The sequence below is a fragment of the Eretmochelys imbricata genome, chromosome 10 (assembly GCF_965152235.1).
Source record: "Eretmochelys imbricata isolate rEreImb1 chromosome 10, rEreImb1.hap1, whole genome shotgun sequence".
Lineage (NCBI taxonomy): Eukaryota > Metazoa > Chordata > Testudines > Cheloniidae > Eretmochelys > Eretmochelys imbricata.
The window spans coordinates 19,713,272-19,739,694 of record NC_135581.1 but is presented as its reverse complement, the minus strand read 5'-3'; the positions used below and the strand labels follow the sequence as shown (position 1 = coordinate 19,739,694).

General features: G+C 43.1%; 1 protein-coding gene across 4 annotated transcripts in view; it reads left to right on the top strand.

Annotated features, from left to right (window-relative positions):
- Positions 1 to 26,423, top strand: part of LOC144271612 (multidrug resistance-associated protein 1) — a 96,001-nt gene that overhangs the window by 15,903 nt on the left and 53,675 nt on the right. Inside the window, exon 1 of one of the 4 annotated variants that reach the window (XM_077829066.1) lies at positions 5,362 to 5,379. The exons of 2 other annotated variants lie outside the window; for them this stretch is intronic. The gene's annotated coding sequence lies outside the window, so the exon portion shown is untranslated. Of the gene's footprint in view, positions 1 to 5,361; positions 5,380 to 5,843; positions 5,881 to 26,423 lie in introns of those variants that run through there. One more of the 4 variants, XM_077829065.1, reaches the window with a different exon arrangement.

Below are 26,423 nucleotides of genomic sequence, written 5' to 3'. Positions count from 1 at the left end.
AGGTGGAAAAAGAGTTCACACAGATGTTTTCATGATGGAATAATTATATCAACTCATGGAGAAACTTCCTGCTCCTATTCACTTGTTTTTTTTCCTTTTTTCCTTCTTGACTACATAAAATTGGTTTGAACGTAAGCATGGCCATACTGGGTCAGACCAATGGTCCATCCAGCCCAGTATCCTGTCTACTGACAGTGGCCAATGCCAGATGCCCCAGAGGGAGTGAACCTAACAGCTAATGATCAAGTGATCTCTCTCCTGCCATCTATGTCAATCCTCTGACAAACAGAGGCTAGGGACACCATTCCTCACCCATCCTGGCTAATAGCCATTAATGGACTTAACCTCCATGAGTTTATCTAGTTCTCTTCTAAACCCTGTTATAGTCCTCACCTTCACAAGCTCCTCAGGGAAGGAGTTCCACAGGTTGACTGTGCACTGAGTGAAGAACAACTTCCTTTTATTTATTTTAAACCTGCTGCCCATTAATTTGATTTGGTGGCCCCTAGTTCTTATATTATGGCAACAAGTAAATAACTTTTCCTTATTCACTTTCTCTACATCACTCCTGATTTTATATACCTCTTTCATATCCCCCCCCTTAGTCTCTTCTTTTTCCAAGCTGAAAAGTCCTAGCCTCTTTAATCTCCCCTCATATGGGACCCTTTCCAAACCCCTAATCATTTTAGTTGCCCTTTTCTGAACCTTTTCTTATGCCAGTATATCTTTTTTGAGATGTGGGGACCACATCTGTACGCAGTATTCAAGATGTGGGCTTACCATGGATTTATATAAGGGCAATAAGATATTCTCCGTATCTTTATATCTACAGGATTATATCCTGCAGTCTTCGACCAGGGGACCTACCTGAAAATTTAGTAACTTGATTTTATTAAACTCTGGCTAATGTAAACAACACTGCAGATCTAGATACCACTAGTTTAGTTTGAATCATAGAATATCAGGGTTGGAAGGGACCTTAAGAGGTCATCTAGTCCAACCCCCTGCTCAAAGCAGGACCAATCCCCAATTTTTGCCCCAGATCCCTAAATGGCCCCCTGAAGGATTGAACTCACAACCCTGGGTTTAGCAGGCTATGCTCAAACCACTGAGCAAGAAATCATTATATGGAATGGCTGCTAAAATTTAACACTTTCTTGAGCATACATAACCTGGAGATGTCTAATTTACTTTCTAGATCATTATTTGGCTTCATGTATAAGTGAAATAGTAGTAGTACGTTAATGCATTAGTAATAATGGTCTGGAGAATGAATATTTGGTCTCAATTGGATTGTGAAAGGCAAACGGACTGGAAGAGCTAGTAATTCCACTTAATGAGGGCAATTCCTGCAAAAAGATGCCTCAAGGTTTTGTTTAACTTTAGTAGTAGTAAGATACTACTTACTTTGTACGATGGTGATTTCTGTGTATGCTAATTTATGCTGGTTTATTTAGTAATGTTTGATGTAAGAGGAGATAAAGTAATGAGAGAGCACTTTGAGATTGAGTTGATGTCTCTTGTTGTTTGTTTCCACTTGTCTCAGTGATTTTTGTATCATTTGGGTTCAAACTTGTTTGCAGGTCTGGGTGGGGTGGGAGTTTCTGCTAAATATCTACACTAGTGTTTGGTGTTTTGATGTGTGTGGTGAAGTTACTAGTGCAGACTGAGTAACTTTGCCCGCTTTAGTGGTGGCAGGGTTTGCCTTTGTAATGTCTTGCACTGTGCAGCTGATAATTTGTACTGCTTTTAGACAGCTCTCAAGCAGGGTCCAGGCCCCCCCCCCCCCCCCCAGGGGGCTGCAAGCAGATTGCAGGGAATCTGCCAAAATAAACCAAAGAGCAGGGCCGGTGTTAGACTCTCTGTGGCCCGGGATAGAAAGGTGAAGCTCGAGCCCCACTGCCTGAGGCTGAAGCCGAAACCCGAGCAACTTAGCTTCGAGGGGCCGTGGGCAATTGCACTTCTTGCCATACCCTAACACGGGCCCTGGGTTTTAATCTACTGGATGTGCAGAGAAAAAGTTGCTGTGGCGTTGCTGGGTTGTGGAATTTTTATAGCAGAGTAGAGAGCTCATAAAGAAAAAGGTTGGTTACTGCTGTTACACGGTTTACTTCAGCCGACGGTAGAGGCTCAGATGTGCCCATAACTTGGGACCAAGACCAAATACAGGACAGTCTTTATTTAAAAAAAAAAGAGAGAGAGAGGGAGGAGACTGGAAGCTTTAAACAATGTGGGGCTACCTTTATCATAAAATAATTTTTTATAACCTCATTCTCATGACTCAGTTGTTGGTTTTTACAGTCATGAAAGCCAGTGGCAGGATAAAAGATTAGTGTGGGATGGAAGCAAATTAAGTTTAAATGTGGGGAAGGTTGAGAGCTATATCACTACCACACCTGTCTGAACTGCCTTAGCTGAGAAACCAAAGATTTGAGCATGCAAAGAAATTACTATATCTCTGTCAATGTAGAGGTAGATTACTCCAGGACAGGAGTGGGGAAAGTGTAGCTTGATGCCCTTCTTCCATCTGTACTGTTTTAAGTTGAGGAGATCAGTCTTTATGGCCTTCAGTTCAAATGAGCACTTTCAAGATCACTCCAAAAATGCATAAGGAAAAAACATGTCCTGGCATCTCTCTCTCTCTCTCTCTAGCTGCCAGTGCTCTGTGTGTGTGTGTGTGTGTGTGTGTTTAAAAAGCCTTGCTAATTCTGGCTTGGGTGAAAGTTATCTAGGCTGCAGTGAGGTTGTTCTGGGCCGTGTCTCAAAAAAGCTTGCCACAAGGGCTGACCTTTTCCTTACTTTTGATGGGCTCATATTATCATCTCTTGGAAAGAGAAGGGGAAAATAATACTGGTCTGGTAATAGATCACTTATACCTTTAGGTCCTATAAACTACCTCTTCCTTCCTTCTGTCACAAGAAGTTACAAAAACTTGAAGCCCACTGTATAGTCTGACCTCAAGACTTGGTATCTTCACTGTCACTTTAGTTACGACATGAGAGAGGCTAACCCAAAAGACTGTCTTAGATGCAAAGTAATGAAGGCACAACTTATTTCGTATGTCTTTAATTGATCGTGGTTTAAAACCAAAGAGTTTCCCAGAATAATTAAAAGAAAGTCCATTTGGTTCTAAAAATACGGGTCTTAAATGACACATGGCCAAGTGTCTCCTCTAGCTGTACCATCAGGCAGCAGGATGTGGGGCTGTTAAACTGTCCATAGCTGGAGGATAAGTATTTATATTTTGAAAGTTTGTAAGTATCTTTTGTCACAATTTCCCTGCAATTAAGAACACACAATGGACCAGAGGCTTTTTGATTCCTGGATTACAATGGCTAATTTTAGTGGCATGTAAAATCATGAACTTGCTCTTTCTGAAACTTTTTAGGCATCTACTTCCCATTTTTTCAGCTTGGCTAAGCAAAAATGCTGCTTTTTTATTAATTATTAGTTACTATTTCAGCAGATGCAATATTTTCTGTCACAGGAACTTGTAATCCTTATTTCTTTGGTCCTACATCAGGACCAAAGCAGAGTATGAGGAGTGCTTGATGTTTGGGCTCTCCATGAAAGGAAGTATGCTCTAGTGGTTAAAGCACAAGACTGGGAGTCATGAGATGCATGTTCTATTATTGGCTGTGCTGCAAACTTGCTGTGTTAGCATTATGCAAGTCCATACTTTGGAGATCCTTTTTCTGGAAGGAGTTCTTGAAGTGTAAACTTACTTCTTCATTTATAATCTTCAAAATGCAATAAGGGAACCCGTAATGGTAGAGTCTGTTATAAATTTCCTGTTCCTTGGAGCACTTGTAGTGAAAGTAAACTGTAATAGACCAGATGGAGGTTTCAGAGTAACAGCCGTGTTAGTCTGTATTTGCAAAAAGAACAGGAGGACTTGTGGCACCTTAGAGACTAACCAATTTATTTGAGCATAAGCTTTCGTGAGCTACAGCTCACTTCATCAGATGCAAGTGAGCTGTAGCTCACGAAAGCTTATGCTCAAATAAATTGGTAAGTCTCTAAGGTGCCACAAGTACTCCTTTTCTTTTTAGACCAGATGGATTATTTTTTCCTATCTCTTGCCATACGCCATTTTATATTTCTGTTGGAGCACGGCTGATATTTATGTTTTCCTTAAGCATTTTAGTTTTGGTTTGAAAGACATTAATGATGAGCCTTGTTTCTGTGTTTAGAGACACTCTAAACACAGAAACAAGGCTCATGTGACCAAGGCTCATGTGACCAATATCAAGTCCATGTGACCAATAATAAAAAACAGTGAAAATAAACAATAGAAGTCTCTAGACTTTGAGTTCAGAGTGACTCAGGAATGTGGAGGTGGATGGGATGAAGCTCATCCCTCAACACCTTCTCTCTGTCTAAGGCCTGGTCTACCAGGGGGGAAATCAATCTAAGTTACGCAACTTCAGCTACATACTTAGATCTACTCACCAAAGTGTCTTCACTGTGGTGAGTCGACTGCTGCCGCTCCCTGTTGACTCTGCCTGTGCCTCTCACACCAGTGGAGTACAGGAGTTGATGGGAGAGCGCTCTGGGGTCAATTTATCACGTCTAGACTAAATGCAATAAATCAACCCCCGCTGGATTGATCGCTGCCTCCCGATCAGGCGGGTAGTATAGTCCTACCCTGAGGCTCCTGAACAATTGCACCCAGCATGCCTATCAGTAAGTTAAGGAGAATCAGCTGGAGGGCTTGCTCATCAGTAACACAGGCCTTGTCTTCGCTGCCACAAAGTTGGTTTTACAGTGAGATAACTATCACAGGTTAGTTACCTTATCACCATAAAATCCTAAATGGAGACTTCAGATACTTGTCCGGTTTACTGCAAGGTAGCTAGGTGAAGCCAGCACTGTGCCCCCAACCGTGGCTGACCTCACCTCGTTTTCCCTCTGGGTAAAACTACAGTGCCTTGTCTCCATGTTTCCTGTGTGAGATAGCCAAAGTGCATTAGTTACCATGTGGTAAAAACACATCTATTTTTTTTTTTTTTTGTTCAGTGAGGACATGGTCTGAAACTCTCATGGTGGTTTAAACTTGAAACCCCATGTGCCATTAGAGAATCACCCTATTTTTAATTACTTAAAATGAGAAACACTCATGGCAGTCTCGCTTGTGGAAGCTGGGGAGTAAACAGGGAGAAGTAGGTTTATCTAAGCAGGCTGTTACCAGGGTGATGGGCTGTTTGATAATTTGGTGGTGGTGTGACTTTGAAGGCTATCTATTCAAAACACTCTGCATGTGCGAGCATATGTGGAAGAAGCCATCTGCATATTTCATAGAGAAAAGGGGGACCCTACAAAAAGTCTGACCATCAGATCAGCAGCTAATCAGATGGAGTGTTGGTCCACAGGTTTACTGTATGTGATCAGTACTATAGTTCTACATAATTGCATAATTGATCATGAGTAAACAATACAGAATCTTTTGGAGATCTGGGAGAAAACTCTAGTGTTTGGGTGAATAGAATTCTTTTCTGTATGCTTTTAAAAACAATAATGTTGTAAATTACTCCTAATGCCTGCTTCCGTACCCTTCTTACACATAATATGTAGCTATAAAAATGCATTTTTAAACTGTGTATAAGTATCTTAAAAACTTCCTCTACTTGTCTAGGTAGAGACTTGAATATCTGTTATAAATAACCTTCTGACTCTTAGTAAGCTGCAGTCAGTCTTTCTTATTGCATATGGTTGGTATAAACAGAGCACCATTCTTCTGTGTAAAAAGGTTAGTCAAAAGATAATGTTGCCTTTAAAGAGTTGTCATTATTCTATTATTCCTTAGAATATTGCAGCAATGAAAATGAACTTGTGTTTTTCAGATACAGAATCTGGTGTCCTGAAGAGTGTGCAGTCTAGGTAACATAACAGATGACTGGCTTTTGTGTCAACAAATGTAAACATTTAAAAGCCTTTTTAAAAACTTTTTAAGAAGGATTAACTGGTTTACAAATCCTTGTCAAGTTAATATCAGAAACAAACAATCATTACAACAATGTAATGTTTAAAGAGACACACAGGAAAATAGTAATCTGGTCTCTGTTTAATAGGGAGACCATATTGAGAGTCATTACATCACCTATAACATCATTCCTAGTGATATATATATTTTTTTAATTGAGTGAAATCTCTGATTACACTTTTAACAGACCAGGTATGTCTGTCAAACGTTAATATTTTTAAAAAAATTATTTATTTATTTATTTTTGGCCAGTGAACGTATGTTGTGTGAGTTTTGAATAAAAGGTAACCAAACATGTAAGTATCTATTTGCCCTCAGTTTATTTGGCAGGGTATATAATCACAACCCTGTGTGTGTGGTTGTGGGGTGGGTTTGTTTGTTTTTATTTAACCATTCCTCTATGGTTGGACTATTTTTCTTTTTCCAATGAGACTATATCAATAGCTGAGCAGCTACAAGATGAATTCTGCATTTCCTTTTGGGTGACCCCTCCCCCCCCCCAACAAGTCCCAGGAGAATTACCAAAGGATCATTTGGTAATAAATAATTTGTAATATCTGATTACAGATTTAATAACTAGACATGCCCACCATATATGCATAAAATCCCTTCATCACAATTTCTCCAATATTTGTCCCTATTCAGTGTCTATTTTTTAACCTGACTGGTGTGAGGTACCATTGAAACAGTATCTTTAAATAAAGAATGTTTTGGTTGGTTTTTTTGGGTTTTTTTTTTTTTGTGTGTGCCACAGACTAAGGTTGCTGGTCCTCTTTTTCCAGATCAAACTCCATTCCTCTGGGGAAACTTCCATATGCAAGTCCTCTTCCCAGTGTGTCATATATGCACATCTTTCTTTAAAAAAAAAAAAATTGACTGCAAAGATGTAAATTATTTTTTGTTTCAGACCTGACGAGACACCATTGCTTCTATCGAAGTTAGCTTTCTGTATGAAAGAGGTTTTTCAAGAAAATTGAGAAACAGAATGTCTAATTTGAAAGTACTGATACCATGGGAGAGTAGGCGAGGGAAAGTTAGTTTTGATCTCTAAATGGGAAAGAAACTTTTCTAACTTTAATCTTGAAAATTCTTTGGTTTGATTTGGTTAAGATCTGGATTATTTGCAATGGGTATCATTGGTGAGAGAAAATAATTTCTCTAGTTCTATTCCAAATCCAGTGTCTCCTTTGCTAAAGGATGTGTATACGTTTCTGGAGGGTGTGATTTTTTTGTTGTTAAGCCATGGTAACCTAGCAGTGTTTACACGGTCACAATTTTCTTGTTCAATAAAGACCCAGAGTTTGGCTGGTTTAGAGCACCCCTAATCCACTACCGATTTGAGCAATCTGTCTTAATAGTACCATAGATATGTGGAACAGCTAGTGCACCCAGTTTAATGGGTCTGTACAAAGTATCTGCACTCACCTTTGGTCTTTTCTTATTCCATATAAATTCTAATATCCTCTGTATTCCTGCTAGGGTTTCATCTGGGATGATCACAAGAAAGACTTTGAAACAGGAAAAGTGATCCTTGGCAAAACATTAATTCTTCTCAAGCAAGAAATTGCATCTGTCTCTCAGCACGCCATATCTTTTATTCATCTGCTGAAGTAGTGGTTTGACATTTAAATCAAAGAGCTCTTCTAGATTAAGATTTGAATTTACTGCTATCTAATAGAACATAAAAAGAAAAGGAGTACTTGTGGCACCTTAGAGACTAACCAATTTATTTGAGCATAAGCTTTTGTGAGCTACAGCTCGCTTCATCGGATGCATACTGTGGAAAGTGTAGAAGATCTTTTTATACACACACAAAGCATGAAAAAATACCTCCCCCCACCCCACTCTTCTGCTGGTAATAGCTTATCTAAAGTGATCATCAAGTTGGGCCATTTCCAGCACAAATCCAGGTTTTCTTCCCCCCCCCCCCCCACCACTCTCCTTAACAATATTGCTGGGTGGGTTTACAACACACACTTTGCTTCTCTACAAAAGAAAAAGGACACTAAACTTTCTAAACTACTACATGCCACAAGGGGCCACAGCAATAGTTCCCTCAACCCACCCAGCAATATTGTTAACCTATCCAACTATACTCTCAGCCCAGCAGAAGCAGCTGTCCTATCTCAGGGCCTCTCTTTCTGCCCCCGCACCCCCACAAACATGATACAGTTTTGTGGTGACCTAGAATCCTATTTTCAACGTCTCCGACTCAAGGAATATTTCCAATATACCTCTGAACAACATACTAATCCACAGAGAACCTCCCTACCAACACTACAAAAAGAAGGATTCTAGGTGGACTCCTCCTGAAGGTCAAGACAGCAGACTGGACTTCTACATAGAGTGCTTCCGCCGACGTGCACGGGCTTAAATTGTGGAAAAGCAGCATCACTTGCCCCATAACCTCAGCCGTGCGGAACACAATGCCATCCACAGCCTCAGAAATAACTCTGACATCATAATCAAAAAGGCTGACAAAGGAGGTGCTGTTGTCATCATGAATAGGTCGGAATATAAACAAGAGGCTGCTAGGCACCTCTCCAGCACCACTTTCTACAAGCCATTACCCTCTGATCCCACTGAGAGTTACCAAAAGAAACTACAGCATTTGCTCAAGAAAAAAAAAAAAAAAAAAGCACAAGATCAAATCCCCGAAAAAGCACAAGATCAAATCCGCACAGACACACCCCGGAACCCCGACCTGGGATATTCTATCTACTACCCAGATCCATAAACCTGGAAATCCTGGGCGCCCCATCATTTCAGGCATTGGCACTCTGACAGCAGGATTGTCTGGCTATGTAGACTCTCTCCTCAGGCCCTATGCTACCAGCACTCCCAGCTACCTTCTAGACACCACTGACTTCTTGAGGAAACTACAGTCATCGGTGATCTTCCTGATAACGCCATCCTGGCCACTATGGATGTAGAAGCCCTCTACGCCAACATTCCACACAAAGATGGACTACAAGCCGTCAAGAACACTGTCCCCGATAATGTCACGGCTAACCTGGTGGCTGAACTTCGTAACTTTGTCCTTACCCATAAGTATTTTACATTTGGGGACAATGTACACCTTCAAATCAGCAGCACTGCTATGGGTACCCGCATGGCCCCACAGTATGCCAACATTTTTATGGCTGACTTAGAACAACGCTTCCTCAGCTCTCGTCCCCTAACGCCCCTACTCTACTTGCGCTATATTGATGACATCTTCATCATCTGGACCCATGGAAAAGAAGCCCTTGAGGAATTCCACCATGATTTCAACAATTTCCATCCCACCATCAACCTCAGCCTGGTCCAGTCCACACAAGAGATCCACTTCCTGGACACTACAGTGCTAATAAGCGATGGTCACATAAACACCACCCTATACCGGAAACCTACTGACCGTTATTCCTACCTCCATGCCTCCAGCTTTCACCCTGACCACATCAAACGATCCATTGTCTACAGTCAAGCTCTGCGATACAACCGCATTTGCTCCAACCCCTCAAACACCTACAAGATCTCTATCAAGCATTCTTACAACTACAATACCCACCTGTGGAAGTGAAGAAACAGACTGATAGAGCCAGAAGAGTTCCCAGAAATCACCTACTACAGGACAGGCCTAACAAAGAAAATAACAGAACGCCACTAGCCGTCACCTTCAGCCCCCAACTAAAACCCCTCCAACGCATTATCAAGGATCTACAGCCTATCCTGAAGGATGACCCAACACTCTCACAAATCTTGGGAGACAGGCCAGTCCTTGCTTCAAGACAGCCCCCCAACCTGAAGCAAATACTCACCAGCAACCACATACCACACAACAGAACCACTAACCCAGGAACCTATCCTTGCAAGAAAGCCAGTTGCCAACTGTGCCCACATATCTATTCAGGGGACGCCATCACAGGGCCTAATAACATCAGCCACACTATCAGAGGCTTGTTCACCTGCACATCCACCAATGTGATATATGCCATCATGTGCCAGCAATGCCCCCTGCCATGTACCTTGGTCAAACTGGACAGTCTTTACGTAAAAGAATAAATGGACACAAATCAGATGTCCAATCTCCTCCATTGCTCAGACTCCCCCTTATTGTCCTTTTCCCCCCTCTACTTTTTAAAATACAGAAACCAGCTATCAGAGTTGTGGTCACCCCAGTTAAACACACTTCATACTAGTTTCTTTATAACACTAACATAGTTACACTTTGCCTGTTTCAGAGTAGAAGCCATGTTAGTCTGTTTGCCTGTTGATTCTTGGTGACTTCCAGGAAGTCCCTTCTAGTTAATCTTTAGGCTACTCCGCAGGTGTCTGAGTTCTCTTGTTCAGCTTCACTTAATCATAGAATCATAGAATATCAGGGTTGGAAGGGACCTCAGGAGGTCATCTAGTCCAACCCCCTGCTCAAAGCAGGACCAATCCCCAACTAAATCATCCCAACCAGGGCTTTGTCAAGCCTGAACTTAAAAACTTCTAAGGAAGGAGATTCTACCACCTCCCTAGGTAACGCATTCCAGTGTTTCACCACACTCCTAGTGAAAAAGTTTTTCCTAATATCCAACCTAAACCTCCCCCACTGCAACTTGAGACCATTACTCCTTGTCCTGTCCTCTTCTACCACTGAGAATAGTCTAGAACCATCCTCTCTGGAACCCCCTTTCAGGTAGTTGAAAGCAGCTATCAAATCCCCCCCTCATTCTTCTCTTCTGCAGACTAAACAATCCCAGTTCCCTCAGCCTCTCCTCATAAGTCATGTGTTCCAGACCCCTAATCATTTTTGTTGCCCTTCGCTGGACTCTCTCCAATTTATCCACATCCTTCTTGTAGTGTGGGGCCCAAAACTGGACACAGTACTCCAGATGAGGCCTCACCAATGTCGAATAGAGGGGGACGATCGCATCCCTCGATCTGCTGGTAATGCCCCTACTTATACATCCCAAAATGCCATTGGCCTTCTTGGCAACAAGGCCACACTGCTGACTCATATCCAGCTTCTCGTCCACTGTCACCCCTAGGTCCTTTTCTGCAGAACTGCTGCCTAGCCATTCAGTCCCTAGTCTGTAGCGGTGCATTGGGTCCTTCCGTCCTAAGTGCAGGACCCTGCACTTATCCTTATTGAACCTCATCAGATTTCTTTTGGCCCAATCCTCCAATTTGTCAAGGTCCCTCTGTATCCTATCCCTGCCCTCCAGCGTATCTACCACTCCTCCCAGTTTAGTATCATCTGCAAATTTGCTGAGAGTGCAATCCACACCATCCTCCAGATCATTTATGAAGATATTGAACAAAACCGGCCCCAGGACCGACCCCTGGGGCACTCCACTTGACACCGGCTGCCAACTAGACCTGGAGCCATTGATCACTACCTGTTGAGCCTGACAATCTAGCCAACTTTCTACCCACCTTATAGTGCATTCATCCAGCCCATACTTCTTTAACTTGCTGAGAAGAGTACTGTGGGAGACCGTGTCAAAAGCTTTGCTAAAGTCAAGAAACAATACATCCACTGCTTTCCCTTCATCCACAGAACCAGTAATCTCATCATAGAAGGCGATTAGATTAGTCAGGCACGACCTTCCCTTGGTGAATCCATGCTGACTGTTCCTGATCGCTTTCCTCTCATGTAAGTGCTTCAGGATTGATTCTTTGAGGACCTGCTCCATGATTTTTCCGGGGACTGAGGTGAGGCTGACTGGCCTGTAGTTCTCAGGATCCTCCTTCTTGCCTTTTTTAAAGATTGGCACTACATTAGCCTTTTTCCAGTCATCCGGGACTTCCCCCGTTCGCCACGAGTTTTCAAAGATAATGGCCAATGGCTCTGCAATCACAGCCGCAAATTCCTTAAGCACTCTCGGATGCAACTCGTCCGGCCCCGTGGACTTGTGCACGTCCAGCTTTTCTGAATAGTCCCTAACCACCTCTTTCTCCACAGAGGGCTGGCCATCTACTCCCCATGCTGTGATGCCCAGCGCAGCAGTCTGGGAGCTGACCTTGTTCATGAAGACAGAGGAAAAAAAAAGCATTGAGTACATTAGCTTTTTCCATATCCTTTGTCACTAGGTTGCCTCCCTCATTCAGTAAGGGGCCCACACTTTCCTTGGCTTTCTTCTTGTTGCCAACATACCTGAAGAAACCCTTCTTGTTACTCTTGACATCTCTTGCTAGCTGCAGCTCCAGGTTCGATTTGGCCCTCCTGATTTCATTCCTACATGCCCGAACAATATTTTTATACTCTTCCCTGGTCATATGTCCAACCTTCCACTTCTTGTAAGCTTCTTTTTTATGTTTAAGATCCGCTAGGATTTCGCCGTTAAGCCAATCTGGTTGCCTGCCATATTTACTATTCTTTCGACACATTGGGATGGTTTGTCCCTGTAACCTCAACAGGGATTCATTGAAATACAGCCAGCTCTCCTGGACTCCTTTCCCCTTCATGTTAGTCCCCCAGGGGATCCTACCCATCCGTTCCCTGAGGGAGTCGAAGTCTGCTTTCCTGAAGTCCAGGGTCCGTATTCTGCTGCTTACCTTTTTTCCCTGTGTCAGGATCCTGAACTCAACCAACTCATGGTCACTGCCTCCCAAATTCCCATCCACTTTTGCTTCCCCCACTAATTCTTCCCGGTTTGTGAGCAGCAGGTCAAGAAAAGCTCCCCCCCCTCGTTGGCTCCTCTAGCACTTGCACCAGGAAATTGTCCCCTACGCTTTCCAAAAACTTCCTGGATTGTCTATGCACCGCTGTATTGCTCTCCCAGCAGATATCAGGAAAATTAAAGTCACCCATGAGAACCAGGGTGTGCGATCTAGTAGCTTCTGCCATTGCCAGTACAGTCTCTAGAGTCTTTTGTTTTTTTCCTTTTCCTCTCTTCCTTTTTCTTAGGTTTCATAGTCTGCCTAGAGTTTTTCAGCAGCTTGTCTTTAGTTACTACTCTGGAATATCCAAATGCACATCTGAGATTTGAATTTATATTCTAAGTGACTGGAGTGTATTTTTCGCTTATTTAAAGTCTCTTACTTTATAATAATGATTTTGGAAGCTGAATGAGAGTTTAAATCCCCATCAGTAGAGGATATTTGCCACCGTGAGTGCTGCTGTAGTTTCCCTCTGCTCTTTTTTCTTTTAAAGTAAGGACAGAATTCATGGGGAAAATGCAGCTTGTGCTAGCACTTGTCATGCTAGAATGCTCCAGAGTGCCATTCTGGCACTTTTTTGGGGAACCAGAAAGGTGTTTATGTACTTCTGGTAATGTGTCTTTCACCTTTACCTTGTAGTGTGCCTGGCTGGGCATGTCTGTGGGCGCTCTGGTCAGTGATTTGACCTGTCAGTCTGAAATCATGCATTCTGCATGCATTCTGGCCATTCTTTTTTTTTTTTTTAAGGACTTGAGCACTGGCTTGTGGCCTTTTGAGTATGAGCTCTGAATGTTCTCTGGCTTTTTTCATAATTATTTCTTCTGCTAATCATGACATTTAACAATTACATCTTTGGGTCTATTACAAGGCCAAGGCAGGGGGAGCACCACTCTGTGTGCTTTCTCTGCTTTTACCTCTTCCTGAGAAGTCAGATGTAACAACTCCACAGTTAGTTTTTTACATACCAGATCGGATTTCCTCCGTCAGCATTTTCAGGCAGTCCTTTAGTTCTGGTGGTGATTTTTTTTTCTTGCTCTGTAAAAGCCTTTTTTAATGAAAAATCATGTGTTCAGGTAAGATGAAATGAGACACCAGGTTGCCTTAATTCAAACTATTGTCTTTAGAAATTTGAACTTCTGTCTGGCCTTTTAAGTAAGGCATGCAACAAGGTTTTGCGTGCAATGCATGATCTAAAAAATGGCATTCTCCGTGCAGTCTGGCCTTGCACACACTGTGTGGAAGAAGCAATTTTGTTTTACCTGTGTGTTTGGGGGCTTGGTGGAATCAGATCCAGTTGGGCAACTCACAGCCAGTCAGGCTTCTGTTGCCAAGGGCTTTCCGGTTGCAAGACTAAAAACATCAAGATCATGTTTGTTACGGCATTGAGGTCACTGCACTATAAGGTAACCAGAACTTTTGAAAGATCCCTAGTACCATTAGGTGCCCAACTTACTTGGAATGAGGAACTTGTCTTTGTGCTTTAGTACCATGCCTAGAACTGATTCTGATGTTGTTGGAGGGAGCTGATATAATTGCTTAATACACCTGAAAGATGATAAAGCACTTTAACTTTCAATGCAATATTTTAAGTGTCTAATGACAACTGTACAATTGTGAAGGGGAGGGTGGGATGGGGTGGGAAGGGAAGAGCTATGGTAGTCTATAGTGTGACATACAGAGATTTGTGTAATGCCATCTCCACTAATGCTGCTTATGGGATGAATGTCTGCTTCTTACACGTGAGTACTAGTAATGAAACAGCAGAGCCTTTTTAGGCAGCAGATACAGGTTAGCAAATTGTATGGAGTTTTTTCTCTTCTGTGTCTGGAGCCTTTTCTATCAAAACATGATTAAATTCTAATATCTATCCACCTGTAGCCTCTTATAATTAACTTAAATAAATAAGCACTTTAGGGCAAGGACTTTACTCTAAGTTTCTAGCATCTTGCGTGATGGGATCCTGATCCCTAAGTGGGACCACTGTAATACAAAGCCTGTAATACTGTAATACAAAGCCAATATCAAACCTTGTGAATGTTCCAGCATGTGGGATAGAAGCTCATCTCTTGGTCATTCAGTCTCCCTGCCCACTTTTTCTTCTCACCATTGCTGCTGCTGCTGCCCCTTGCACACTCGTGCCTCCTTGTCCAGTTTACTTATGGCCTGTAAGCTCTCATTTTAGACCGGGGTGGGCAAACTTTCTGGCCTGAGGGCCCCATCGGGGTTCCAAAACTGTATGGAGGGCCAGGTAGGGAAGGCCGTGCCTACCCAAACAGCCTGCCCCCTATCTGCCCCCTGACTTCCCCCTCAGAACCTCCGACCTATCCAACCCCCCGTGCTCCTTGTCCCCTGACTGCCTCCGCCTAGGACCCCCTGTGCCAGCTGCCCCCGCCCGGAATCCCTTCATCCGATCCCTCCCTCAAGCCTCTTTCGGAATGCGGCCCTGTGAACATGGGTGGAGGACTCAGGAGGAGCAGGGGCAGCAGCAGAGCCGGAGAGAAGCGGTGGTTTCCCCTTCAAAGTGCCGCTTCTCTCCGGCCGGCTGCGTGGCCACCTGCTGCTCCTCCTGAGTTCTCCACCTGTGTTCCTGTACGCAGCTCCTGCCTGCTTCCCTGAGGCTGCCTCCCTCCCTGCTCCTGCAGTGCAGCCCCCCTCTCCCCCCCCGGCGGAGGGTGTGCTGGTGCTGAGCTGCCCAAGTGGCCGGCCATGGGCCCCTCTGTTGTTTGGAGGGCCTGTGCCAGGGCACCCTGTGTTTACTGGTAAATCCGCCCCTGAGCTGTGCCACCCTGGCAGAGCCAACCACGCCGCCACACTGCCTGGCAGGAGCTCACAGCCCCGCTGCCCAGAGTGCTGACGGCACAGCGAGCTGAGGCTGCTGGAGAGGAGGGCCAGTGGTGGAGGGGCTAGGGGCCAGCCTTCCTGGCCTGAAGCTCAAGAGCTGGGTAGGATGCTCCTACAGGCCGGATGTGGCCTACGTGCCGTAGTTTGCCCACCTCTGTTTTAGACACTTGTGTATAATTTTTGAAAGCGTAAATCATATGCACACAACAACAAAACACTTAGGCTTCGAGCTAACAAGAAGGAAACTGAATAGGGAATTGAGTAGTGAGGGTGCTGAAAACGCCTGCCTGAGGCCTGGTCTATACATAACAATTACATTGACCTAGCTATATCACTCAGAGATGGGGAGAAATTGTGTCCTGTGCCTGATGTCGTTTGTGTCTACAGTGGGGGTTAAGTAGACCTATTAGACCGCTGGAAGAATTCTTCCAGTATCAACCTAGCTAGTGTGTCTCAGGTAGATTACCTACATTGATGGAAAAACCACTTCCATCGACATAGGAAGTGTCTGAACTGCAGTGGTACAGCTGCAGCAGTGTAGCTGAACCGCTGTAGCCATACCCTAAGACTTAATGGGGGTGAAGACTAGCCAGGGGTGTGTAAAGAAATGTATAATGAACTTAGATAAATGTATATTAAATCTTGAAGTAGATATTCTATATTTAATAATGTTATAAGAAAATGTAAAAGGGAACTTTTCTTGTTGACACAGATTTCAAAGGTTGTTTTTTAAAAAAAAAAAAACCAAAAAATACCAACCCTGAAAATTGGTTTGAGTCTTATCGTCTGTGGAGATAACAGGGCAAACCAAACCAGACAGTGTGATTTACTAGCCAGCTTTAGATCTCCCTAGAACAACAGACGAGGGAGGATGGGTACTGACTGAACAGAGCTAGCCAACCCATAACTCCAAGGCCACAAAAGCAGATAAGTTAAAATAAGACAACTGTTGTAAGAAATGAAAGGACAGCTGGATTGAATGAGGAGGAGGAGGATAGCGAGGGTTAAAAGAAGATAGATAAGGAGGTACCAATTACATTTTGACTTGCCTTCTAAAACTCTGTCAGTTAAAGGGATTTTGGATTGGGGGGGTGTGAGGATATTTAGAGTAGAATGTTTTAATAGTTTTAATAATCCTGTGCCTATGGAGACACGGTATAAAGGATATGTGTTTAACAAAGGGAGGGTGAAGCAATGCAGGAACCCCCACCAGATCAGCAAGGATTTAATGATAGAAACAGCCTACCTGTGCCCCAGGACAGAATAATTGATCCTGCTCTTTGTTTATTTATGTTTTATGCTTAATTAAGGTGATAAGAAAATTTTAGGACAATATGTTAAAGCTTTAAACTAGTTTAGTTAACTAGTTAAGTTAATAGTTCGTGCAGACTCTGCTCTTCACTCAACAGGTGTCTGGAGTGGAGTTGTCCAGGAAGCAGGACTAAGGGAAGCTGTTGAACTAACCCACCAACAGGATCAATATTCTTCTGGCAAAGAGAGCTTTATCCAATGTTCAAGCTTATATGCCTTGCTCTCAAAGCTTTCAGGCTGCTGTGTAGCTGTTTCAGATCTTTGACACACTTTCAGTTCAACAATACTATCCTCTTCTGTGCGTTTGTTGGGAAGGATACAAGTATGCTGGTAGAGTGGAGTTTGATGGTAGAGGTCTAATGCTCAAATTGGCATGGTGTTACATAGGAATGTTGCCTTAATTTAAAATGTCCTTTGTTTATATTGTTCGGAGTTAAACTTGAGGTATCATAACTCAGATTTAGCAAGTGTGTGTGTAAATAGATGTTTGTTTATAAACCACTGCATTTCTAGTTTAAACTGACTTTAAACAGTGGTGGCTTGAGATATTTAAATCTCAATTTGTGTTCATCACAAAGATTTATCTAATGTGGAATTTCAGTTTTAAAATGTTTCTCCATTTAAGGTAGCTCGTGAAACATGGCACTTACAGCATACCTGGCAGCCTGCACCTCCAGAGCACTAGCTCACTTTCAAGCCTGCTGTGTGCAAGTTTAATTTTTTCCTCTCTGACAATGGAAACTTTGAACCACAGCATATTTTAAGAAGGATTATTGACATGAGAACAGTAGGCATGTGGCTGCTCCTTTAACAGCAACTGTTGCATGCCAGGGATGAAGTCAGCCAGCTACAAAGTCAGACATAGTTTTGAATGTTTATTCCCAAAATTAGACATATTTAGGACACAACTTTCCTTAGTTTTTTCTCCCATCGATGGAGAGAACATTTCATAGGGCTTGTCTACACTGGCAAGTTTCTGTGTAGTAAAGCAGCTTTTTGCGCTTAAACTGCAGATGTGTACACACTGCCAAGCCACTTTGTGAGCAGAAACTCCTCCGTTGCAGTGCTGCAAAAAAACCATCTTGATGAGAGTTGTAAGGCTATTTGCGCAGAGGCTCCAGTGCTCTATTGCCAGTGTAGACACTTGATTGCTTTCTGCGCTGTAATTGGTCTCCGGAGCTGTCCCATAATGCCTCAAGTGACCACTCTGCTCATTGTTTGGAACTTGACTGCCCTGGAGTCATGCGCTCTTCCCCTTTCCAAGCACCATGTCTGACAGCCATTGAGTGCTGTGCTGATCTGCTCCGGGACACACATACTGGACACAAACCATTAATGTGGAATTCTCTTGCTGTTGAAAACTCTGTGTGTGTGTGAGTGTGAGAGAGAGAGAGAAGAGAAGAGAAGAAAAAAAAGAGGCTGTGCAGAGAGCCCAGGGAAGGAGGCGGGAGCTGATGTTGGGGTTTCCCCCGCCCCCTGCCTCAGGATTGGTTGCTTCCTGTTGCTGTCTGAACTTACAAGACAGCACGTTGACACACTCTGTCCCCCTCCACACACACACACACACACACACACACACACACACACACACACTCACTCTTCTTCCCCCTCACCCCTCTTCAGTTGAAAAGCAGCATGCCCATGGAACAATGGGATTGGGAAACCTGCATCATGTGACGCTGTGCCTGCCCCATGAGGCACTGCAAACCCTTCCCAAAGCACCCTGCGGCCAGCTGCACAGTGGGATAGCTACCACAATGCACTGCCGTCTTTGCCATTGCACAAGGAGCACAGTGGATATGCAACAGCGGTTTAATTCTAGCGGTTTAATAAATGTAGTATAACTTGTGGCACAGAAACTTGCTAGAGTAGACATACCCTTAGTCTTGCTGCCAGCACCACCATCTTATCAGTCTAGGAAAGTTCAGACAGGAATTGCTTTTAAGTGAGTTGGTATTATAAGCATAGGCTTTATGGGGGAATCAACTATCAGAAGGAAGAGTTCAACACTCACGTCTGAGGAAATGCTTAACCCTTACTTTTCCAAACCTTATGCAGTTCCAGGTTTGATTAGTAGTAGTTAGTTTTTTCAGTGGGTCCATGTGAACGCTGGGTACCTGGTGCCAATTTCATTTCTTGCAAGGGTACTTTTTACTTAAATTGTGTTTTTGTTTTGTTTTGGTTTTTTTTTGGGGGGGGCCTTTTATGCTTGTGGAAGGAGCTATTACTTGGCCTCAAGACCTGTTTTAATCTCCGCCTGCATATTGTGCTCAGTATTAGTACCGACTTGGGACAGTATTTTTTGCAACCATAGAGCTAAAAATGTAACTTTTAAAACGGGTTAAAGAAATTGGTGGTAGATTTATTAATAATCAATATATAAGAAGTACTTATCTACTATTTTGCAGGGACTTTGACATTTTATTAAAATAATACAATAAAAACAAAACCAGCAGCCATCTCCAGAAAAACTGCTGCAAAATTCAATGCCCAATGCAACCTAAGAAGTGCGGTTCCACACTAGACTTCCTTCTCTTGCGACCAGTGGGTTCCTTCTGCCCCTATTTTTTTCCATGGGACAGTAATTTCAATTTGCAAACCACTTCCAACAGCTTCAGAGCACTGCAAGCTACAAAATTGCTGTTTTTATGAAGTAGTAATTCAGCAGACATGTGGAGCTCTTTATTTGTTGTGCTAACAAGTAAATTTTTTTCACTTGAAAAATAGAAGCATTAAGTGTCATTAAATGGGGTGGGGAAAAATAAGAGCTGTTAATCTTTGGTGGTACCCGTATGTGACTTGTTTTTGAGTCGCTACTGCCTCATTGCTTTTCTGAATCCAGCAGTAGAAATGCCATTTTCATATTTCACCGTTATTACTAACTTTGTCTTTAACTTCAGTTTATTCCACTAAGTTTTCTTTTTCTGCTACACTTTTCCTGACTTTTTTAGAGTCTTGATTTGCACTAAGGATGTGAAACTATGAAACTGACATGGACTGCAGGAGGTATAGATATTTTATGATTGCCTGACTAACATAAATGGGTTGAATTTAAATCAGCTGCTTGCTTTTTTTTTCATCCTCTTCCCCACATTATTAAATTCTTATGCTGTATTGCTCCTGTCCTCGCACCCAAGCCTTTAGCTGGAAGGAAGACTATTGCAGCACTCAGTTGCCCGCAAATCACAGTGATGATCTAGTATTAGTGAGGAAACAGACTAGACCGGGCGGGGAGCAAACTTTTTGGCCTGAGGGCCGCATCGGGTTTCAGAAATTGTATGGAGATCTGGTTAGGGGAGGCTGTTCCTCTCCAAACAGCCTCCCCCTCGCGTCTCACCCCCTCTGTGTTCCCTGACACCTCTTCCCCCCTAGGACTCCTGCCCTATCCACCCTACTCTGTCCCCTTACTGCCTCCCTTCCGCCCCCCCGGACCCCTGACCCATCTAACAACCCCTTCTCCCTGACCACCCCCGGAACCCCTGCCCTCATTCAACCCCCCTTTTCCCTGCCCTCTGACCGCCCCTGCCCTCTATCCAACCCCGCCCCCTTACCACGCAGCCTGGAGCACCAGTGGCTGGCAGCGCGGCTGCACCAGGACAGGCAGCTGTGCCGCCCGGCTGGAGCCAGCCACGCACTGCGCAGCACAGAGCACCGGGTCAGACCAGGCTCTGTAGCTTCGCTGCTCCAGGAACTCACAGGCCCGCTGCTCAGAGCATTGCACCAGTGGCGCAGTGACCTGAGGTTGCGGGGTGGGGGTCGGGGGCTAGCCTCCTGGGCCTGGAGCTCAGGGGCCGGGCAGAACAGTCCCACGGGCTGGATGTGGCCCGTGGGCTGTAGTTTGCCCACTTCTGGACTAGATTTACTGCCCTGGTTGAACTTCCCAAGGACTGAATGTCCTCACTGTCATTATGGAGCCTTTCTTTTGCTCAGCTTGTTAAAACTGGCCTCTGGATTAAGGGCTTTCCTGACTTTTGCAGCTGGGAAAAGCCTTCAGGAGTGAAGAAAAAACAAATTGGGATTTCCTTGTTTCACAAATGTCTAAAGTGTTAAGACTTCCCCATAATCCAGTATTTTGGTATTTCTTTGCTTAGTTACACTTGTCTGCCTAGTTCCTCGTTTTCCTCTGTGCCTTTTGCCCTGTCATTTTATAAATCTTTTATTTTGCCTGTCTTGTATTTTCTTTCTCAACCAAACTGATTACGGGGTCTTTTTATAGCCATTTCAGCGTTGGATAATTCTTCGTGAAAATACTTTCATTTTCTCCCTCCCTGGGGGCCTGATGTCAATGGGAGTATATGGGCTTTGAATTCAGCCTTGGAAAATGCATTGCTATTACAGCTGGTAACTTCTAGTAGCAGTCTAGCTCTTTCCTGAACCGTCTTGCCTTGCCTACGCTTTTCTTGTTTACTCCTTTGCTTGACTCTCACTAACTGTATTTATCTCTAAAGCGGTGTTCCCTTGCGTGATGTTTTGGGGATCACCCAACCAGTAAGGGGTTCTGTCTCTGCCTGCCATGTAACCTTGGGTGCCTTTTACTATACAGCTTTAGTCCAGAGCCCTGACACCACTAGCCTGTCCACAAGCACAAGGTCACACCCTGGCTTCCACCAGCCCAGTGACTCCTTGCAGCGTGACACTGACAGTCCCTCCTTCAGTCTCCCCAAATCCATCCGTCCCCAGGCTGTTAATTACCAGACAATTTGAGCATTTCCCTTCTGGATCATCACTCCCGAAAGCATGAAATCAGCCCCACAGACACCAGCTTACTTTGGTGTGTGCACTCCGTGCAGTTTGCACATCAGAGACTGCTTGGGATATAAATAAAAGGTTTATTTAATAGCAAAATCTGATTCAAAGGTAGAATAGTAAGGAAAATAAACCTCAAGATGCAACCTTAGGCTTTACATCTCTATACTGAAGAAAATCCCTTTTCTAATACAAGTTACCGATTGCCTTGGAACAGTTTTCCAGCATAACCCCTTATCCCAGAGGAGATGGAGCACTTCAGAGGCAGCCCCCACCAAGTGACTGTTCCTCAATTTCTGGATGAAGACCTCAGTTTCAAGCTTTTTTTTTTTTTTTAAAGGGCTTTTTTTTTCTTTCTCTCTGATAGTGACTCATACTTATTCAGAGTGGGAAATTTTAGCTGTCATGTCTGTCTCTTTCCGCTAACTCTGATGGCCCATCGTTTGTCTACTCCTGGTTTGTACGATGCTAGGTGCTTGGAACTAGTCTCATCTGACTGGGGAGGCAGCCTGTCCTGCTTGACTGCACCACAAGTTCTGAGCGCAGTTTTCTATATACACAAACACATGCATTAATAATCACTGTGTACACATCTCAGGAGGTCGTGAGGTTATTACGTGGGGGTTGCGAGCTGTCAGCCTCCACCCCAAACCCTGCTTTGCCTCCAGCATTTATAATGGTGTTTATAAATTAAAAAGCCTTTTTTATATATTTAAGGGGGTTCGCACTCAGAGGCTTGCTATGTTAAAGGGGTCACCAGTACAAAAGTTTGAGAAGTTTTAGTTTAGCTGCTTATTTTTTGGCAGGTGCGCCCCTCTGTTCTCTCCTTGGAGTCTCTGGGCTCTGATTGTCATACCTTGAATCCTTTTGCAAGCTATTTTGAGGTACAGCTGTATGAAAGACAAATGAAAATATAAAGGTCAGTTGAACTAAAAATTACCTGCATGTTTTCAGAATAACCTCCTGCCACTGTGTACAGCAATAATGCATGGAGCACTTCTTTCTGTCTGGTCAGTGACTTGGCAACAGTACAATGACTGGCTGCTAAGAAACCACTTTTCTGGTATGTTTCGTGGCAGGAGAAAGGTCAGATTTGTACAGATTATACCTTCCTCCTTTTTCGCCCCTCCACATTATATGTTTCAGAAATTGTGTTATTGAGGAGATGAAATAGATGTCAATGCCAGTTTTAGATACTTAATCCTTAATTATAGGTTTCAGAGTAACAGCTGTGTTAGTCTGTATTCGCAGAAAGAAAAGGAGTACTTGTGGCACCTTAGAGACTAACCAATTTATTTGAGCATAAGCTTTCGTGATCTACAGCTCACTTCATCGGATGCATACTGTGGAAAATACAGAAAATGTTTGTTTTTATACACACAAACCATGAAAAAATGGGTGTTTATCACTACAAAAAGTTTTCTCTCCTCCACCCCGCTCTCCTGCTGGTAATAGCTTATCTAAAGTGATCACTCTCCTTACAATGTGTATGATGATCAAGGTGGGCCATTTCCAGCACAAATCCAGGGTTTAACAAGAACGTCTGAGGAAGGTGGGGGGTTGGGGAGGGGTTAGGAAAACAAGGGGAAATAGGTTACCTTGCATAATGACTTAGCGACTCCCAGTCTCTATTCAAGCCTAAGTCAATTGTATCCAATTTGCAAATGAATTCCAATTCAGCAGTCTCTCGCTGGAGTCTGGATGTGAAGCTTTTTTGTTGTAATGTCGCAACTTTCATGTCTGTAATCGCGTGACCAGAGAGATTGAAGTGTTCTCCAACTGGTTTATGAATGTTATAATTCTTGACACCTGATTTGTGTCCATTTATTCTTTTACGTAGAGACTGTCCAGTTTGACCAATGTACATGGCAGAAGGGCATTGCTGGCACATGATGGCATATATCACATTGGTAGATGTGCAGGTGAACGAGCCTCTGATAGTGTGGCTGATGTTATTAGGCCCTGTGATGGTGTCCACTGAATAGATATGTGGGCACAGTTGGCAACTGGCTTTGTTGCAAGGATAGGTTCCTGGGTTAGTGGTTCTGTGATGTGGTATATGGTTGCTGGTGAGTATTCGCTTCAGGTTGGGGGACTGTCTGTAGGCAAGGACTGGCCTGTCTCCCAAGATTTGTGAGAGCGTTGGGTCATCCTTCAGGATAGGTTGTAGATCCTTAATAATGCGTTGGAGGTGTTTTAGTTGTGGGCTGAAGATGACGGCTAGTGGCGTTCTGTTATTTTCTTTGTTGGGCCTGTCCTGTAGTAGGTGACTTCTGGGAACTCTTCTGGCTCTATCAATCTGTTTCTTCACTTCCGCAGGTGGGTATTGTAGTTAGAATGCTCGATAGAGATCTTGTAGGTGTTTGTCTCTGTCTGAGGGGTTGGAGCAAATACGGTTGTATCGCCTAATAACATCAGCCACACTATCAGAGGCTCGTTCACCTGCACATCTACCAATGTGATATATGCCATCATGTGCCAGCAATGCCCTTCTGCCATGTACATTGGTCAAACTGGACAGTCTCCGCGTAAAAGAATAAATGGACACAAATCAGATGTCAAGAATTATAACATTCATAAACCAGTTGGAGAACACTTCAATCTCTCTGGTCACACGATTACAGACATGAAAGTTGCAATATTACAACAAAAAAACTTCAAATCCAGACTCCAGTGAGAAAATGTTGAATTGGAATTCATTTGCAAATTGGATACAATTGACTTAGGCTTGAATAGAGACTGGGAGTGGCTAAATCATTATGCAAGGTAACCTATTTCCCCTTGTTTTCCCCCCCCCCCCCCCACGTTCTTGTTAAACCCTGGATTTGTGCTGGAAATGGCCCACCTTGATTATCATATACATTGTAAGGAGAGTGATCACTTTAGATAAGCTATTACCAGTAGGAGAGTGGCGTGGGAGGAGGTATTTTTTCATGCTTTATGTGTATAAAAAGATCTTCTACACTTTCCACAGTATGCATCCGATGAAGTGAGCTGTAGCTCACAAAAGCTTATGCTCAAATAAATTGGTTAGTCTCTAAGGTGCCACAAGTACTCCTTTTCTTTTTACATAATGAAAGTGGTAGGTTTTATTTTTCCCCCACTGGGAAAATGGCTTGTATAACTGATCACGTCTGAGTTTGTTGTTCATAAAATCAGGTACTGCTGTAACTGTCTCAACTGTTGTAAGGTCTGTAAATTGCTATCCAGTTTAATGAGAGATACTGTATTCTCTTGACTATTGTATGGGGAGCAGCAAAACTGAAATCTTTAAAGCAGGAAACAGTTGTGTGGTGGCAAAGCATGACTAAGCTGAAAATCCCAATGGTATGCAGTGTTGTTGTAGCCATGTTGGTCCCAGGATATTAGAAAGACAAGGTGGGTGAGGTAATATCTTTTATTGGACCAACTTCTGTTTGTGAGAGAGAAACTTTTGAGCCACAGAGACCTGAAGAGCTGTGTGTGGCTTGAAAGCTGGTCTCTGTCACCAACACACATTGGTCCAATAAAAGATGGGGTCATTCAGGGATAAGGAAATATATAAGCATGCTAGCTCAATGACTTTCACGTATAGCAACTGCATTCTCATTATAGCTTCTGCAGAATCATCAAATGAGTTGTTTGACCCAGTGGTGAAGTGAGATCTTTTAACACAAATACACACACTGGAAACATAATTAAGGATTCAGGTTTTCCAGTTTTGAGATTTTACTTATTGTCAAAACAATGGGGAGTTCCTGTGGCACCTTAGGCTCTAACTCCTCGTTGTTTTTGCTCATATAGACTAACATGGCTACCATTCTGATACTTATTGTCAGTGCCTGTTCTTTTCACTACTTCCTAGGAAAATCTCTGTGTGTTTATGTATTTACATTGAGTATGTATTTGATCAGAAACCTGTTATTTCACTGCTAACAAGATATAATTTTTTTTTTAAAAAGCCTCATTTTGTTACTTGTTCTATAGTCCTGCTGTGTGACAGCCAAACATATCACTTTTTATGTGTAACCAAGAACTGAACTCTGAATAAAACAAAATCTTTCAGGCTGTGACTTGTAGCAGATAACTGAAAAGGGTACAAATGACTCTCAAATGAGCATTGCTTCCTTCTGCTCTCTCTCTTCAGCTCCATGCTTAGGTTGTTGGTTTTGTTAAACACTAGTTCCTGAAGAATTAGGATAATTGCTTTTGGTTTAAACTGGAATGTCTCTATACTTTATAGGTTTTTTTTTTTCCCCTGTAGAACACTTTCTGGAGGAATTGAAAGTTCATAAAACAGCAATATATTGTATGACACAGCACTTAAAATGATAGAGATTAGAACCTTGTAAACCTGATACCTAGCTAGTCTAAAAAAGATGAACTAAAAATATTTCCGAGGTTACATCAGCCTCTGATTTCCTTCTGCCATTGGATAGGGAAGAATTTCAAGGTGGTAGTGTGGGCTGTTGACTAGTGGCCTGGGATTCAGGAGGGCTGAATTCTGTTCACAGCTTTGCCAGTAGATTGCTTGGTGGCTTTGGGCAGGTCACTCCACCTCCCTGTGCCTCAGTTTCCCCATACTCTACAAAGGAGGTAAAGTGCTTTGAAATCTACAGATAAAATGCTATATGAGTTGTTGAATGAGACTATCGTTACTGACTTTCTACACAATGCTGTAAAATGTGAAGTCAACGGAAAACAAAGTATTTTTTCTCTAAACTGTTAATTACAATAATCTTAAGTGTTGTAGTAATTAAAAAAAACAAAAACGGATATGTGAAATATTGACCTTAAAACTCTAGCTGGCAGGTGTCTTTAACTGTAGCATACTCTGTTTTACTTTTGGCACAGCATTTTTGTCCTGCTGTATCATTCTGTATGTGAAAAAATTTAATTTTCAAAACAGGAAGTAACCGGTCTCTTCAAA